Raw genomic sequence first — 19,536 nt, 5'->3', positions numbered from 1 at the left:
TAGGATCGCTGAAGACAAATGGGTGCATAAGCAAATGTGGTGAAGAAAGCTGATGGTGCCCGGCTATCAAAAGAGATAGTGTCTGGGGTCTTAAAGGCTTGAAGGTGAACAAGTGGCCATCTAGCTCAGAAGCAAATAAGCCCACATGGAAGAAGCACACCGGCCAGTGCCATCACAAGGTGCCCAAAGGACCAGGTATAAGGCATCATGCAAAAAAAAAAAGATATAAGTGTGTGTATGTATGTGTATATATGTGTATAGGTATATATGTATGTGTATATATGTATATATATATATCACCTTCACCTCTTAACTTCTCCTGCACAAACTGTCTCCTTTAGTGATGCATAAAGAAAACCGTTTCAGTTACGATTCTTTTTGGTGTCATAGCTAACACTCCTTAAATGGACAGGAAGAGATCTATGTATTAGATGATGTCCCGAGTCCTGGAAGAGCATAGCGAAGTGGTTGGAGAAGGACAGGGCAGCTTACGGTGTCCAGCTTGGTCTCCAGAAGCTGCCAGTTTACATATAGTAGGCGTTTTGTCAAAATTGTGTATAATAAAATGACCTACTTTGGGCTCAGTGCTTTATTTGTATATACTAAATAGATTTGGGAAAATTACTTTGTTTTCTAATTTGTAAAACGTGGCTAGGAGTATTACCTGCATTGCAGGATATTTTGAGGATGAAGTGAAGTAATACATGCATCTGTTCTCTAAAATGTATTATAAGCACAAGAAATTAAAAAATCAGATAATTGTTTCTTTTTTCAAATATTCCCAGATAATAATATTTTAGTAGCTAAAACAGTGTCACATTTCTTATTGATATTCTTCTATTCAATAAAGTAGGCTCTCTAAATTGTAAGAACAGCGTCTTCATCTTGCTGCTCCAGGGACAGGTCTCTACGAAAGTATTTTCACCTTTCAGTTGGTAAAAAGTGCCTTGTAAACATTTTCATTTTTTCTGAGTGATTTAATCTCAATATTAAGTGGACTGTTGGAAACCATGTATCTCTTATTCCTTTATTTCTGCCACATCTACATTGTTGATTATTCATTATTTGATATTTCCTTCTTTCAGTTTAAAAAATAAATTTTATAGTAATCTTTTGAATTCAGTCCTTTTTCTTTGACAATTCTTTCAAAGTCTTTTCTATTATGATATCTCCTGCCTATATTTTAATGTGATCTTTCAATACTTTTGTCCCTGGAAAACATCAGTTGTATTCTTTATATTTCCCTGACAATCTCACCCCAAGCTCAAGTCTCTCAGCTCAGTTCCAATTGTGTATTAAGGTATCTGTGTACAAGTTTCAAGTGAATAACAGAAGTCTCACTCAACAAGTGCAAAGGGAAGTCACGGGCCCCTCTAACCTGGCCCCTGCATGCGTCACGTAGCTAGTGCAGTACGCCTCACTCCTCATTCTGTCCTCTGAACAAGGACATTGGCAAGTTTTTCCCCTCTGAGGTCCCATTCCCTTAGCCTCTAAACCTAACTAGCAACCACATCCTGGTCATTACATTTCACCAGTATTTTTTTAAATGAAACTTAGTTATCCCATAATATTAGGACTTGTGCTGTCTGAACAACTGCAGATGTGTCCTCCTTAGTCTATTTGCTTTTAATCTTGTAGTTCTCAATCGTTTTGCTGACTGATTTTCTTTAAATATATTTAAAGCAAGTCATGATGCTTTGTCACACATGATTCAGTAACTCTCTAACAATTGAAATGTTAAAGGATCCTGGTTAGCCAACCATTGGTTCCTTATCTATTTTAGTGGATTTATCTCTCTGTAATTCATCCCACTTCTGCATATAATTTACATTTCAGACTCACTTCTCTGTCCTCTCCATTGCTTCAGGGCTCTGTGTCTTTGCTTAGACTGTCAACTCTGCTGGAAATATTTTGATTTGCTTCCAGAGAGTGAATACTTTCCAATCTTTCATGGCAAACATTGTAAAAGACATTATGAGATGGTAAATAAAGTTAAAACAAGAAGCACGATTTGTTCTTTGATCAACAACTCACGGGTTGAAGAATACGCTGTGTGCTCTAAAGGAATGTGCAGTATCTAGGTGAATACAGACAGAGTAGAACAGAGTCTGAGGAGTCTGGCAGTGACAGCCTGTTTTTCAGAGGTACATTAAGATAACCTTTGAAATACTTTCTTCTCTGAGCTGCTATTTTGCTAAGAGAGCAGATGTAGTTCTTTAGGGGTCTGAGGTCTATGCCTGTGCAGTGGAGGCAGATAACTAGGTTTCTGCTTCTGAAATGCAGGAGTTGAAGACAAAGAGCTATTGATGAGCGCACATCTACAGAAACAAGCTAATTACAAACTGTAAAAATTAGGTTACTAATCATCTTAAAATTTGCCCTGTGGAACCAAATTAGTTACCAGTCTCTTCCAACTTGAATTTAGCCCCCCAAACCTCCTCTTTTAATCAAGCCTTCACTTAGAGACTCTGATCACCTAGAAATGAAACAATTTTTCATTTGTGAGGACTTTTTATTGTTGACTGCTCGTTTACTCTAGTCCAGTGTAATTTTCTTCATATTACTTTTCTTTATCATGCCATATTTTATGGCTCATTTTTAGGATGACAAATTTGGGGTTTTACTAATAGAAAGCTTAGGCTAAATTTTAGAAATGCTTTAGAAAGCTGGAAGACCTGTATATCAACTGTCAAAGAGTTACACGGTACTTTATTATTATTGGCATGCATGAGTGATTAATATCAGCTTATTTGCAGAGTGATTAATTTGAGTACACAACACTGCATACAAATATAATAATTAGGAAAAATATTTTATAGTTATAAAGATATATTAAAAAGATAATCATATACTTACCTGGCAGGGGAGATACCATGCTCTCGAAGGTGGTTTTCCCAGGTCGAGGCTTATCCATTGCACTCAGATGTGCTGACCCTTGCGATTTCCCCAAATGTGGGAAACTCAACTGCATAATTTGTGGTAGTGGGGGACTGCGCTTGTGCTCTCCCCTGAAAAAAAGAAAAGATCATAAGTAAGAAATAGTAAATTAGTATTTTCTTCAATTATCCACCCCTAAATAAAGCAATTATTTAAAATATAATTTCAAGTGAAAACAGTATTATTGAGATTCGGCACTATACAATGCATATGGGAAACGTGGTGAGCAGTGATCACCCCACTGTCAGGGACAGAGACACAACGATCCGTCTTTGTAATGACAGAGGTGCCTCTGCGAAGGAGGAGGACATTGCCGACCAGTCCTCTCGCTCCTCACAGTCATTCAGTGTTCTTTCTTGGTGTCCCTGGAAGAGTTATTTAAAATATTCTGGGTGTATTTAGTCAGAACTTTGACATGTGCCACAACATCTTCTAGTTCCCTTTGAGGTACAAATATAGAGTTAAACTATTTCTGATAAAACTATTGAAATAAAGATGTGGGGGCAAACAAGCTTTGAGAAGGGGCCTTCCCGCTGGAAGCGGTAAATTAGTTAACATTTGAAGTTTGGACGTTTATTATAAATCCTATCATGCATCTACTCATCTACTAATTCTTCCAGGTATGAGCCAAGGGAAAAGATTAGAGCGACAAAGCCAAGATGAACCATTTGGTTGTTCAAATAGCAAGAGTCACAAGATAATGAAACCATGATACATGGATATTATTGAGAAGAACAGGAATTGAGAACACTTACCTGTGCTCATGTGGAAGTTATCTACAGACCCAGGAGCAGGGATGTGAGCAGAACAAGAGAATGCGGAGCAGTTTAAAGTCAGGAAAGATGTGCATCAGAGTTGTAGCACTTCACCGTATTTATTCCATCTGGATAGTGAGCAAATAATGCGGCAACAGGATTGAAGAAGCTTAATGACCTCTGATATGCAAGCGCCACTCCTTGCTTGCTGAAATCTCGGATGAGTGGAAACGCTGCCTGCTGAAAATAACAGAGTGCACACTTCAATAGGACTTGCAACTCAATGTAAGAAGATGAACTTCCTCACAATTTGACCACTGGGCAACATCATGACATAGGAAGGAAACATTGAAGTTACGAAGCATTTATTTTGTCTTGGATCCCCAAAGTTCCTGAAAATAGCAGTGCAGAAATCAAAGGATGTCTTGCAAAGGGCAAATCTGCTGCATAAGATATTTTTTTAAGTGTTATAGAGCACCTGCCCCAAGCCAGGCTACTTCTGTTTCTTCGTATGTAGATAACCACCACCTGAAGAATAAGGCAAACCTTAGAAGAATGGATCCATTTGAGTGATGGGGTTGACGTTGAAATTACCATGGACTTTCAGAAGCCCAGACAAACCTTTCTAGAAAGGTGTACAGTCAGAATTCTCTTAGAATGGAGGATGGTGAGACTCTTGTCTCCTACTTGGACATGTTGTTGGAAGAGACCAGTCTCTGAAGAAGGACATCAAGGTTGGTAAAGTGGAGCTCATTGAAGAAAAGGAGGCACCTCCTCAGATGGACGGCCTTCCGCAACAGTGAGCTCCAGCCTACACTAGTGAGGATGGCACAGGACTAGGCATGGTCCTTCTGCTGGACAGAGGGTTGCTATGAGAGAGTACTGACTGAAGGGTCCTAACAATAGTGATATGTAGTCAGTTCCACCACTCTTATGCTAGTTTGTGGTACTGTGGCGACTTGTGTGCTGCTGGGCTGCTTGAGGCTATGTCATCAGAATGTCAAAGGCTTCCAGGGTTGCCGATGACGAACGGGGCTTCATAGAGTGCACCGACTAGGACAGACTAGGAAGAAGGAACAGGCAGAGCAATTCGGAATAATTAGGAACTGAAAACCTCATGAATAACAGGTGAACAATGTCTAAGATAGTGCATGAAGATGAATTTCTAGGATAGAAGCCACTGAAAGTGCGACTGTGGATGAGCTCCCTCCCGAGTGAAGTTGACTACACGAATGTGGATCGAGCAGAGCCTTTGAGGCCTCTGTTTGCTGATGGGGTGGCGTCACTCGAAGTGAAAATAAGAACAGCTGCATACAAGGTAAACCCGGCAACGCAATTATAGTTCAAGATGGTGTGCCAAACACATGAGCCCATAATCAAGAAATTGGAGGCATTTGCCCTTTCTGTAATCTAAAATTGATCAAATACTCAATCAAGATACATTGTCACTGGTGTTCAGAACATGAAAGCTGGCAAAAAAGGGTAAGGATCAGTAATTGGAAAGTATGGCCTTGGTAAGAGAAGTGATGCTGGAAATCGCATGATATACTTTTTCATGACTAGCTTTTTATTTATTGCAAATAACTTTTTTTCCTCCAGAAATGTAAACAAAGCCTACACATGGGACCTCATCAGATTGAATGTACAACAATTAAATGGACTGCCACAGTGGAAAGAGAATGGAGAAACTAGCTATTATCACCTAAATAAGGCATGGGGCAGGCTGGTGACGAGAACATTAATTGCTCAGATGCAAGTTCAAGGTGAATCTGAAGAAAACTAAAACAAATTCTTGAGCGTCAGATTTTGAACTTAGGGCTTTTCATCTCTATTTAGAAAACCTCTCAAGAATAAATTTCATAGAGTTAATCTTAATTACCAAGACCAAAGAAGTTGTGGGATGACATCAAAGGCATCAGAGATAAAGAAAATAAAAGTGACCTAAAAAGACGAGAAAAAAGGAAAGACCGAAGTAGATGTTAGAAGAGACTTTGAAACTTGCTCTAGATATTGAGAATCTCTAGTCACTGGGAGAAAGGATGGGTGAGAGAGTTGAATAGAAAATGCCAAAGGCTAACTCAAGACGACAAAAGAAAGCATTTTTTTGTTTTAAACGTTTTATTAGGGGCTCATACAACTCTTATCACAGTCCATGCATATACATACATCAATTGTATAAAGCACATCCATACATTCCCCGACCCAATCATTCTCAAAGCATTTGCTCTCCACTTAAGCCCTTTGCATCAGGTCCTCTTATTTTTCCCCTCCCTCCCCGCTCCCCACTCCCTCATGTGCCCTTGGTAATTTATACATCGTTATTTTGTCATATCTTGCTCTATCCGGAGTCTCCCCCCCCCCCCTTCTCTGCTGTCCCTCTCCCAGGGAGGAGGTCACATGTGGATCCCTGTAATCAGTTCCCCCTTTCCAGACCACTCACCCTCCACTCTCCCAGCATCGCCCCTCACACCCTTGGTCCTGAAGGTATCATTCACCCTGGATTCCCTGTGCCTCCAGCCCTCATATGTACCAGTGTACAACCTCTGCCCTATTCAGCCCTGCAAGGTAGAATTCGGATCATGGTAGTTGGGGGGAGGAAGCATCCAGGATCTGGGGGAAAGCTGTGCTCTTCGTCGGTACTACCTTCAAAAAGGAAGAATGCATGCAGCTTTTTTAAGTTGAGAGAGCATAAGGGGAAAAAAATAAAGCCGTGAGTTTCAATATTGAAGGATTATATGGGCACAATATTGAATGATACAGAAAGCATTAAATAAAAATGGAAATAATATATAGTCACTGTAACAAAAAGGACTTATCTATATTTAACTATTTTAAGATCATATGACAAAAAAAGAGTACTGCAGGAGGAATCCAAGCTATGCTAAAAGCATTGATGAGAAATAGGGCTCTAGTCATTTATAGACTCCGTTTGACATGTCTCAATAAATTAATGAAGTAGCAGAGACACTCATTTGTCTCTCAAGAAATTTGGAAGACAACTACCTGGACAACCAACTAGAAGAAATCTACAGTTTTACCTATTCCAAAGAAAAGTGACCCAAAAGAATGTGGAAATAATGGGAAAATATCAATATCACATGAAAGCAAAATTTTGCTGGAGATAAGTAGAAATTAGTGTCAGCAGTACATGGAGAGTGAGTTAGCAGCACGCAGGATGTAAGTCCTGATCAGAAGATGACATGGATCACTGGATATCATTACTGATATGAGTTAACTCTTGGCTGAAAGCAGAGAATACCAGAAAGATGTATGATGTGTTTTATTTTCTGCACAAAGGTATTAAACTCTGTAACATAAGAAGCTGGGTGGCATTCAGAGTAAGAATTCCAGAATATTTGTTTTCATGCAGACCCTGTGCACAGAACAAGAGGCAAATTCTCTAATAGAACAAGGGGGTATCAGGTGGTTTTAAATCCAGAAAGATGTGGATAAGTTATTTCCTTTCACCATAATTTGTTCAATATACACTCTGATAAATAATCAGAAAAGTTGGACTATATGTAGAAAAATCCAGCATCAACTTTGGAAGAATTGTCAGGAAAAAAATATTGCTCAGGGTGAAGAGAATTTGACTGCAATCTTCACTGTGGCATACACATCAATACAATAAAAACAAAATCCTCACAAGGATAGCAACAGACACTATTATGGCAAAGGGGACAGTTAGATTTAACAAGGATTTCATTTATTTGTTGCATAATCAACACAATGAAAGCAGCTGCCAAGAAATCACAGCCAAATCTGCTGCATTAAGGGATCAGGTATAAGGCATCAAAGACCCCCCCCCCCCAAAAATTCATAGTATTGTGAATGAGGGGAGTGCAGAGTGGGTACCCAGGGCCCATCTGTGGGCAATTGGACATCCCCTTGCAGAAAGGCTGCGGGGAGGAGACAAGCCAGTCAGGCTGCAGTGTAACAACGATGAAACATACAATTTTCCGATAGTTCTTGAATGCTTCCTCCCTACCCCCCACTATCATGATGCCAATTCTACCTTACAAATCCTGCTAGACCGGAGGATGTACACTGGTACAGTTGGGAACTGGAAACACAGGGAATCCAGGACAGATGAACCTTTCAGGACCGTGAGTGAGAGTGGCGATACCAGGAGGGTGGAGGGAGGTGAGGGAGAAAGGGGGAACCGATTACAAGGATCTACATATAACCTCCTCCCTAGGAGATGGATAGTGGAGAAATGGGTGAAGGGAGACATCAGATGGTGTAAGATATGACAAAATAACAATAATTTATGAATGATTAAGGATTCATGAGGGAGGGGGAGTGGGGAGGGAGGGGAAAAATGAGGAGCTGATACCAAGGGCTCAAGCAGAAAGCAAATGCTTTGAGAATGATGATGGAAACAGGTGTACAAATGTGCTTGACACATGGATGGATGGATGGATTGTGATAAGATTTGTATGAGCCCCCAATAAAATTATTAAAAAAAGATATCTTTAAAGTCTTAGAAAGCCAAGAGTGTCCATTTAAAAGCAAGCCAGGGTATTTCAATGTGGGGGAAGCCAGCTTCCCACAACTTATCATGGGTTCAGTAAGCACAATTGTACATTTAAGATATATAAAGAGTATAGTAAAGTCATAGAGAAATGGGAGAGAGAGTAAAATAAAGTCAGACGCATTTCCTGATAGCATGCTCACCTCCTACATGGCCATGATCTCAACAGCCAGGTCCACGCCCAACGCTGGTGAAGAGGGCAGGAGAGACAGATTTATTGCCCACCAAGGCTTATATATCTTTAGGGGTGTGCATGCCCCCTCTGTACAGGTAAAAACATACGTCACAGGAACGGGTCTAAAATAGGCAATACAAGCAGTAGGAGGGGAGTATACAATGGGCATAAGAGTAACTGGAAGGGATGAGCTAGGGGTGTACACATAATAGGAAGGGGAGGACTAGGGGTATATATGTGATAAGTGGGCGGACCCTAGACTCATGATGGTGGCCTAACCTTGGTCACCCTTGAGTGGGCTTGACCGCCCTGGTCTCTCCTTCAGGGAAACAATCTACTATCCTTATCAGAAGGAAGTGGCCCTACCTATGGTGGGTCAGACAATATAGTATGATTGATCTAGATGGCTGATAACCCTTAGGGAGAATAACTTCTGACCTACTTTCGTGGACCTCCAAGTGTATAGTCATATACCATATGTCACAAGCAGCTAAGTCTGGTATATATTTGGGGGAGACAACTTGGAAGAAATCTTTGTTTCCCATATGTTAATGATCTCATATGCATGGGACTCCTGAAGCAGAACTGAGGCCGTGGTCGGGACCTGTACGTTACCTTAGAGGAGCTTACAATATTGGTTTAAGGACTTCTCTGAGGCAGTCAGACTTATGACTGACTATACAAGCCCAGGAGAGTGATGTCCACACTCTGGGGCTTACCTGAATGTGTCCTTGAGAGAGTCTTCTTAAAATCTGCTCTGGAGCAATGTGGGTCTCAAAGGTTCCTGTTTAAGAAAGCACCTGTTGAGTAAAAACAGAGTCCACTGTCTGGGGAAAAAAAAGTTCCGCAATGACAAAATGACACAGAACGAGTCTCTTAAATCTATAGGGAGAGAGAGGGAGGGGCGAAAAAGGGAAAAGAAAGGGAAACAGCTGATTCCAGGAACCCAAGTGGAAGGTGAATTTTGAGAATGACGAGTGCAGCGAATGTATAAGGGTGCTTTGCTCAATTGATGTATGTACGGATTGTGATAAGAGTTGTATGAGCCCCAATAAAAAGATTTATTAATTAAAAAATTTTTTAAATCTAATTAATACCACTCCATACATTAAAAATCTTTATCATAAGACTACAATAACAAGAGTTCTTATGTGTGTCTAAAAGTAGCACTCGTTTGTTATTACAAATCATTGTCATACTGTTGTAATGTTTAATATTTAAATTAAAATGCTAATATTAAAAAAAGAATACTCCAAGAACTCAACAAAAATAATAATCCAATTAAAAGCAGTGCAAGCATATAAACAAACAGTTCTCCAAAAATTACATTAAAATGATTAACAAGCATGTGGGAAAAAATGCTCACTGTCCCCATCGATCCAGGAGATGAAAATTGAAATAGTCATGAGATATCATGTCACATTGACAATGGCAGCTCAGTCCAAAATAGAGCAAACAACAAACCCTGGAGAGAGTGCAGAGGTATTGGAACCTCCATATGCTGCTGGAGGGCCAGGAAATCTGCACAAATATGTGTACAGTGATCGAAGCTACCTAGAACAACTGGAAATTGAATCCTACACAATCCAGCAACACCCCTGCTGGGAATGTCCCCTAAAGAAGTAAGAGCCATAACATGATGAGACGTATGCAATCCCATGTTCATGGCAGCACTGCTCTCAATAGCAAGAAGCTAGAAACAGCTCCAAACCTTTTTTGTAGGAAAGTTTGATACATACACACAATGGAATTTCGATTATGGAACAGCTCAAAGTTCAAAATTTCCACTACTCAACAGCAAAGTTTGAAAAAATTCCTGCTCATGCTCATACTTTTGCTCACTAGTTGAACTGAGAATCTGACGTGAGAAAACGTGTATGGGCTGAGCGTGACTTACACATTGCATCTCACCTCCGACTCAACAGGTTGACGATTTAGACTAAGCGCCCCTTGCACCCTGACACACAGTGCGCGTGTTAGTTCTTGAGACATTTGTCATTGTGCTTTTTTTTTTTGAGCTTTATTTGTGTAAAATGTCATCATCATGGCTCCAAAGAAAGTTAGGGATACAAACAATAAAGCTAAGAGGAAAACTGAGAACCACTCTAGGAGTTAAAGAAATGATTGCAACATTTGAGGCAGGTTGCCGCTTGTCTGATTTGGTGGCTGAATATAACATGGCAAAGTCAGCAATGTCAACATTTTTTGAGAGAAAAATTGTGAGCAAAGAGTCTAACGTAGTGAAAGGTGTGATATCCTTAACCATGTAACAAATATCAGACTTGTCTTCCAAAATATAACACTTCTTCTCTTCCATTTTCTCTGCAGCTTCCCATATTATTTGAAGCCTCCACGTGAAGGTAAAGTCGCAAGGCACAAAAAATTTTAAAACTTTTTATTTATTGTTTTGTATTTTGATATTTCATGTACTATATTTATGGTGTTTAAGTGTTTTAGAGGGTGTTTCTACAACCTGGGGCTATTAACTTTGTGTTAAAGTCCTGGAAAACTGAATTTACTTTTTAAGTGTATGTTTTGGCCTCAGAACCTATTATTTAGTTTTCCATGATTTCTTATGGGAAAATTATGTTCAGTTATTGAACTTTTTGGTGTTCACACATGATTTGTGGAGGAATTGAGTTTGACAAATGAGGTATCACTGTACTATGTAGGGTTAAAAACATTGATGAAACTATTAAGCACCTCGTGACATACATGTGCTGGGAGACCCTTATGCTCAGTGAAGTCAGTCAATCACAAAAGGACAAATACCATACAAAGCTGTTATTATAAGGACACATATCTAGACAAAGACAGGAACCTGTTCTAAGGCCATATACTCTTTCAATCTGGTCTCCCAAGCAATGTGGTGGTAGATCTATTTCATACTTGTGATTCATTTATTGCTCCCTTATTTGTCTACCTTAAAACTATACTTCTGAGACTGTCTAACCTCAGCTGGGGTAAATTTTCTGTTTAGTGACTAGAGCAACAAGACCAAATAGCTCCTGCCATGCAGCATTTACCATGGCTACTCCAAATTGACAGACCCTCCTGTTATTGTGAGCAGTCAATTTTAATAGTAACTCATGAATAAAGAGGAGTGGGAATATGTCTGTCTTTTGAGTCATAGAACATAAGAGTATTTTCAATATTATATGATTTGGAAACCCCACTAAGGGACCTAGACTTTATCTTTAGCACAACTTTTGCGATAAAAATAACTAAAATACTCCTTTGAACTTACAGCCGAAACACACTACTATGAGAAACTAGAGCACTGCTATCCCAAGATTGGATTTGGAAGTCAGTGGATTTGGGTTCAAATCTCTTGCTTTTGAGGTTGCCCAATAAGCAGCAATTTAAGATGATTATATATTGACTATTTTCATACTCTCTTTTGGGTTCTATAGAGAAACAAAACCAGGACACTTGTGATTATATGGATAGATAAATACAGCAAGAAGGAGTATAACAGCTAATTAGTCCACACAGAAGTACAGAGGGCTCAGTTCAACTCACTTCTGTGGAACAGTTAATATACTGGCAGTCCTTAAATCATCAGGGCCATTGGGTCCAAGGTCAAGGAAGCAGATAGCTGAGTCTTCCATAGCACAATGTAGGCAGTTCTGCCACAGGCAGCAAACAGTAGGGTGAGTCACCAACAGTCAGCAAGATGGCAGGATTCAACAGACCCAAGCTCAGGTGATGGATACACCAGCAGTGTGGCAAAGCATATCTTGAAGGAACCTCAAGCTCTAGCGACATGATTCAAGGGTTGGCAGTCCCACAGGGTGTGCAAATCACAAGTTGAGGCAGAGAACTAACAGTTGCACACTGATCCAGTCACCAGAGAGCAAGAGAGAAATAGGCTGGGCTCGCAAAGCCTTTTATTTTTTTTGCCCTCCAATCAAACTGTGACCTTATTAATCCTACCTGTTCCTGTTGTCCAGGTTGGCACAAAAATAACCTACCTATCACAGTCCTGCAGACAAATTGTATCCCAGTAAATGAGCATTGTTGAAATCTTTGCCTCAGATCTAACTTTCATTCCATGCTAAAATAGTATTCACTTATTAAAGTTTTTAACTTGTATAGGTGAACATCCCATTTATTTAAGTCAAAAATCCTCTTTTATTTAAAAATCATTTTATTGGGACTCATACAATTCTTATCACAATCCATCCATATATCCATTGGGTCAAACACATTTGTGCATTTGTTGTCATCATTATTCTCAAAACATTTTCTTTCTATTTGAATCCTTGATATCAGCTCCTCATTTTTCTACCTCCTTCCCTGCTCCCCTCTCCTTCATGAACCCCTGACAATTTATAAATTTTTTTTGTCATATCGTACACTGTCCAATGTCTCCCATCACACACTTTTCTGCTGTCCATCCCCCACGGAGGAGGTTATAATTAGATCCTTATAATTAGTTCCCCCATTCTACCCCTACCTTCCCTCCACCCTCCAGGTATCGCCACTCTCACCACTGGTACTGAAGGGATCATCTATCCTGGATTCCCTGTGTTTCCAGTTCCCATCTGCACCAGTGCACATCCTCTGGTCTAGCCAGATTTGTAAGGTAGGCTTGGGATCATGATAGTGGGAGGAGGAAGCACTTAAAAAGTAGAGGAAAGTTATATGTTTCATTGTTGCTACACTGCACCATGACTGGCTCCTCTCCTCCCCATAACCCTTCTGTAAGGGGATGTTCAGTTGCCTAAAGATGGGCTTTGGGCCCCCACTCTGCACTCTCCCTCATTCACAATGATATGATTTTTTGTTTTTTGATGCCTGATACCCAATTCCTTCAACACCTCATGATCACACAGGCTGGTGTGCTTCTTCCATGTGGGCTTTGTTGCTTCTGAGCTAGATGGCCTCTTGTTTATCTTCAAGCCTTTAAGACCCCAGATGCTATACCTTTTGATAGCCAGGCCCCATCAATTTTCTTCACCACATTTGCTAAGGACACATTTGTCTCCAGTGATCATATCGGGAAGGTGGGAATCCACTGATATGATTTTTTGTTCTTTGATGCCTGATACCTGGTCCCTTCTACACTTCATGGTCACTAGGAGGTGAGGGGTATTTATGGAGGTCTAAATACAGGCATGTACATATGTAAATATATTTATATAGGATGGTGGGGAAATAGATCTACATGCATATATTTATAGGTTTAGTCTTAAGGCAACAGATAGACATTGGACCTCCACTCAAGTACTTACTCAATGCAAGACCACTTTGTTCTATTAAATTGGCATTTCACGATGCACAACTTCCTGAAATGATCACTGAAGACAAATGTGTGCATAAGCAAACATGGTGAAGAAAGCTGATGGTGCCTTGTTATCAAAAGATGTAGTATCTAGGGTCTTAAAGGCTTGCAAGTAAACAAGCAGCCATCTAGTTCAGAAGCAACAAAGCCCACATGGACGAAGCACACCAGTCTGTGTGACCACACGGTGTAAAAATCCTTTTATATATATTATTTTTCCAATTTTACTTTACAATCTAAATTATTGATTAGATTAGTGATACTACTATTATATTTAGCAAATACCTCATGGTGGATTCTACCAAGCATTCAGGGAAGAATTGACACCAATTTCTACATAAAAATTTCCAGAATATAGAAGAAGATGTCAAACTTCCAAATTCCTTTTAGGAAATTATTCTAATTCTGGTACCAAAACTAGGTAAAGACATTTCTAGAATAATAACTTACAGACTGTGAACATAAACCCATAAATTTTCAGCAAGATCCCAGCTACAAGGATCCAACATAATAGAAAAATAAAATAATATATCATTATCATGATGTAGTCGAACTAGGTAAACAAGCATGGTTCAATATTAGAAAAACAATCAGTGTAATCACTATGTAAATGAAACAAAAGAAAAGAACTACATGATCTTATCAATTGATGAAATAAAGTCACTCTGAAGACACACATCCTTTGAAGTGGAGGGCGGTTGGGCATATATACATTCTTCAATAAATAGTAGTAATAATAATTATTGTGTACTGTGTTTCCGTGGCCAGAGTACAGTGTTAAAAATTTGACACATAACATCTCATTTTTTTCCTATGTTAATCAAATGGGGGGGGGCGGGGAGGAATTATACCTATTGTGTGCATGAGGTAATGAAAACTTAGGTAGATGAAATACCTTATTCAAAGTCATATAACCACTAAGTGACAGAGCATGGACCGAATCCAGCTTAGTCATCATCTTAAGCACTATGCTATAAAGGATAACTACACTTGACTTACACATCTAATAGATCAAATGTGAGTCTCGAGGATGTAACATGAATACACTGAAAGAGTACACCATGTCATTATTGTGTACATGAGCTGCACATTGGAGTTCATCCATGGACTGTTCTCCTCTGCAGTGGTCATTGAGATAGATACAGAGGGTAAGAGCAGGAGCAAAAGAAAGCCCACATGGACTAATAAACTTATCCATTCAGAAAAAATAGGTTTAGAAGAGACCATCTCTGTCACACATCAGAAGCAATTTAAGAAGCGTAATCACCCTTAGGCATGGGAGAGTGCTTTCCGGAATGGTTTTCCAGAGGAACGTCACTGACTGAGTCTCGCTCCTATGTGCAGCTGTGAGCATATAAAATAATTTGCCTGCTGTAAAAAGCGTGGGTTTGTAATTGCAAATGCAGTGGATTAACCAAATGCCACACATGTGACTTTTAAAGAGTCCATTTAAAATAATAACCTATTTAGGAATAATCACTTACAGCGTGTCCTTTCAAAGCTGCTCCTGGAGGCAGGGCATTTCAATTAGTTTAACAAGTGTTGTAAAAGGGAAATTTACAAACTGCTTGCTTTACCACTTTCTTTTACAGTTGGCTCTTCTTACAAATGTGTCCGTGTTAGTAGGTTAATTTTAGTCTTTATCCTGATGTATTTAATAAAAGGAAGCGAAATTGTGTCTTAAACAGACACTTATTTTTATTGGTCACGCTTGGTAGCAATTTTGTAGGATGGTTAGAGGGCAGGATAACAAGAAAGGTCAAAGGAAGATGAAGGCGTGCTGCGAAAGACTTAACAAAAATCTTGGTCAACCGCTTTTTCATGCCCCATCATCATCGTGACTTCATTTAGCTAATGACCTTTTCCCTGTCCTCTTCCTTCTTATTACTCTTCTACAATTCTATTAGCAAATGAAAGACTCTTATGCAGGGCAAAAAGTTGTTACGTGTGCTTGCATGTTTTTGGATAAAGGTCTTAGACTGATCAACAAACTAAAACACAGGATGTAAATGATTCTGGGCTTTTTAAATGGACCTCGCTGTATACAATTCTTTTATTTAATCCAATCTGACATATATATTACTGTATAGATTCAGGAGTACATGAACCTATCTCCACGTGGCTTTCTCTAGAGAGCATATGAGCAATAATAAAGTAAAATGCCTGATAGTGGGCAGGCAAAGATATAGAAAAGTTTACCTTGCCATTAAAGGAATAAACAGGCTTTGGAAACCAATTAAATTCATTTTCAAACACTTTGACACAATAAAAAACTTTAACCAAGGACTTGAAAAGTGGCCCCAACAACTTACTGCAGAGTTCTTATCTGAGCGTCCACGGAGCCTCTCTCTCCCCACCCTTATGGAAGCTGTGAGCTTTGATGGGAAAAAATACAGATTTCCCCCACCACTGACTGAAATTTAAGCACCTCATTCAATTGTTGAAATTAGAAATATATTGTAGGAATATTCTCAGAGTCTGTGAATTTGTCAGCAATGTAAATCACAAATCGTTTTATATCATGTAACCAAACCCCCTCCCCCCAAAAAGCACCCAACCCCCCACCCCGAACCAATAACCAACAACAACAACAAAAAACAAACTCACTTCCATCAACTCGATGCTGACTCATAGGGACCCAAAAGGACAGAGAACTGTGCCGTGAGGATCCAAGACAATAAGTATTGATGGCAGTAGAAAGCCCGGTCCTGTTCCTGTGGGGCATTTTCAGCTGACCGTGTAACAACGACTCCACCCGGGCTCCCGATAGCATGCAACAGGTGTGGCAAATATATAAAAAAGTTGTCATACTCTTCACAACTCTAGAGTAATGGTAGTTATTAATTGCATTACTTTCCTTTATTACTTACTTATTAATGAAGAAGCACATGCTGTGTTGTAAGGTATCATTGAGCAGGTCCAGCCCATAGAGACCCTAAGCTCAAAGGCACTAAGCACTGCACTTGTCTGCACCATCTTTGCAATTGTTCCCATGCCCTAGTTCATTTATGCAGTGACAGTGCCAATTCAGCTCACGGAGGGACGTCCCTCGCACTGCCCACCACGTTACCAAGCATGGTATCTGTCTTACGTCTGTCAGAGGAAGTCCTGCCATCCTCGCCTCTAAGGAGGGCTCTGGCAATACGTCTTCAAATACAGATCGGTTTGCCTTGTTAGCAGTGCATGGTACTTTCAATATTCTTATCCAGCATCACAATACAAATACATCAATTCTTCTTCAGTTTTCCTCGTTCAATATCCAAATTTCACAAGCATCTGAGGCAATGGAAAATATGATGGCTTGGGTCAGGCACACCTTAGTTCTCAAAGTAACAGCCTTGCTTTTCAAAACTCTACAGAAGGTTTTGGCCCGCAAATTTACCGAATGAACATGTCTTTTGAAAGAAGCGCATATGTTAGTTTTATATCTAACCATGATAAATGATAAATACCTGTGTGCTTTTTTGATCTAAAAACATGTGTAGGAATGGAAGTGGCTAAGAGTTCGGGCTCTTAATTAGACTAACTTTAATTGGAATCACAGTTTCCATGTTCTATAACTATCTGCTTTTGAGACTATTAAATTTAATTCTATATGCCCTAGTTTCCTCTATTGAGTAAAATGTGGAATGTACTTGATTGTAAATCAAGGAGATATTGCATGCAGAAAAGGACAAGTACTCAGTAAACATTTTTTTAAAAATTATTTGTTGGGGGCTTGTACAAAAATATTTCTCCTCCTTCCTACTTACTAAAAATGCTCAAGGAATGTGTGTGTGTGTGTGTGTGTGTGTGTGAGAGAGAGAGAGAGAGATAAAGAGAGACAGAGAGACAGAGAGATTAAATGGCTCCATTTTATTTTATGTCCTATGAGGGTAGGTAAAAAAAAAATATTGCTACACCACCCAATCTGACCTCACCACACTGAGGCAAAACACTAAGGGTGTGCAACAGAACAGCAAGGGAACAGAGCAAGGAAGTCCCGAGGGAGCACCCAAAATAGACTTTGGGTTCAGTGCATGGCATCCCATCATACATGACTGGAAAACACTCCTAAATGTCAACAAACAGACCTTGAACTATTTACAGGCTTTTATTTTTTGGTCATTGGTTTGTTGTTGTTGCTGTATTCTTTTGTTGCTTTATTTTGCTCTGTCTTGTTTTTTGTGCATATTATTATTTCTTTAGGTCTATTTAGATAAGTTAGGAGGGATGAACAATCTGGAGGAGAAAACAATGGGACTGATGGTTCCGGGGGACATGGGTAAAGTTTGATCAAAGGCAATGTAATGAGAGGAATTACTGAAACTCAAATGAAGGCTGAGCATGATAGTGGGACAAGAGGAAAGTAAAAGGAAATAGAGGAAAGAACTAGGAGGCAAAGGGCATTTATGGAAGTCTAAATACAGGCATGTACATATGTAAATATATTTTTATATGATGATGGGGAAGTAGATCTACGTGCATATATTTGTAGGTATAGTATTAAGGGAGCAGATGGACATTGGGACTCCACTCAAGTACTCCCTCAATGTAAGAACACTTTTGTTCTATTAACCTGGCATTCCATGATGCTCATCTTCCTGACACAATCGCTGAAGACAAAGCAAAATTGAAGAAAGCTGATGGTGCCTGGTTATCAAAAGATATAGCATCTGGAGTCTTAAAGGCTTGAAGGTAAACAAGCGGCCATTTAACTCCGAAGCAACAAAGCCCACATGGAAGTAGCACACCAGCCTGTATAATCATGAGGTGTTAAAGTGATCAGGTATCAGGAATCAAAGAACAAAAAAATCATATAATTGTGAATGAGGGAGAGTGTGGACTGTGGACCCAAAGGCCATCTGAGGCAACTGGACATCACCTTACAGAAGGGTTGCAAGGAGGAGACAAATCAGTCAGGGTGTGATGTAACAACAATGAAACATACAACTTTCTTCTAGTTCCTAAATGCTTCCTCACCCCCACTATCATGATCCCAATTCTACCTTACAAATCCGGCTAGACTGGAGGATGCACACTGGTACAGATAGGAACTGGAAACACGGGGAATCCAGGACAGATGATGAGAGTGGCGATACTGGGAGTTTGGAGGGTGGGGCAGAAAGGGAAACTGATCACAGGGTTCCACATACAACCCCATCCCTAGGGAATGGGCAACAGAAAAGTGGGTGACGGGACACATCGGTCAGTGTGAGATATGGAAAAATAATGATTTATAGTTTATCAGAAGGGAGGGAGGGGAAAAGTGAGGAGCTGATACCAGGGGCTCACATCGAAAGCAAATGTTTTGAGAATGATGATGGCAATGAATGTACAAATTTGCTTGACACAATGGCTGTATGTATGGATTGTGATAAGAGTTGTATGAGCTCCCAATAAAATGATGAAAAATTATTGCTAGAAGAACAAAACAAGGAATTTAGTAAGGAGCTAGAAAGTTTAAATAAAAAGCAACTAGAAATTCCAAAGCTTAATAATGAAAGAACAGAAATTAAAAGCACCTTAGAAGAAAGCAGAAGTAGAATGGAAACCATGGAAGGAAGAATCTGTGAACTAGAAGATGATGACTCTGAGATTACTCAGTTGGAAGACCAAGTAGAAAAAAATGAACAGGGCATAAGGGCTCTGTGGGACTACACGGAGAGAAATAATATACACATAATAGGAATTCTGGAAAGAAAAGGGAAGAAACGAAGTCTAGAAGATATTTTTGAAGAAATAGTCATAGAGAATTTCCAAAATCTGGAGCATGAGATGATGATCCAAGATGCTCAACGAGATCCATATAGGTTAAACGTTAAGAGAAACGCCCCAAAGACACATCATCATCGGACTTAGCAGGAAC

General features: G+C 39.6%; 1 non-coding gene across 1 annotated transcript; it reads left to right on the top strand.

Annotated features, from left to right (window-relative positions):
• The first annotated feature begins 2,848 nt into the window (after positions 1-2,848).
• On the top strand, positions 2,849-3,011 carry LOC142441717 (U1 spliceosomal RNA). Its single transcript, XR_012783069.1, has one exon. It is a non-coding gene; the product is annotated as a U1 spliceosomal RNA (small nuclear RNA).
• The last annotated feature ends 16,525 nt before the right edge of the window (positions 3,012-19,536 follow it).

The sequence above is a fragment of the Tenrec ecaudatus genome, chromosome 2 (genome assembly GCF_050624435.1).
Source record: "Tenrec ecaudatus isolate mTenEca1 chromosome 2, mTenEca1.hap1, whole genome shotgun sequence".
Classification (NCBI taxonomy): Eukaryota; Metazoa; Chordata; class Mammalia; order Afrosoricida; family Tenrecidae; genus Tenrec; species Tenrec ecaudatus.
This window is presented reverse-complemented; position numbering and strand designations above follow the sequence as displayed.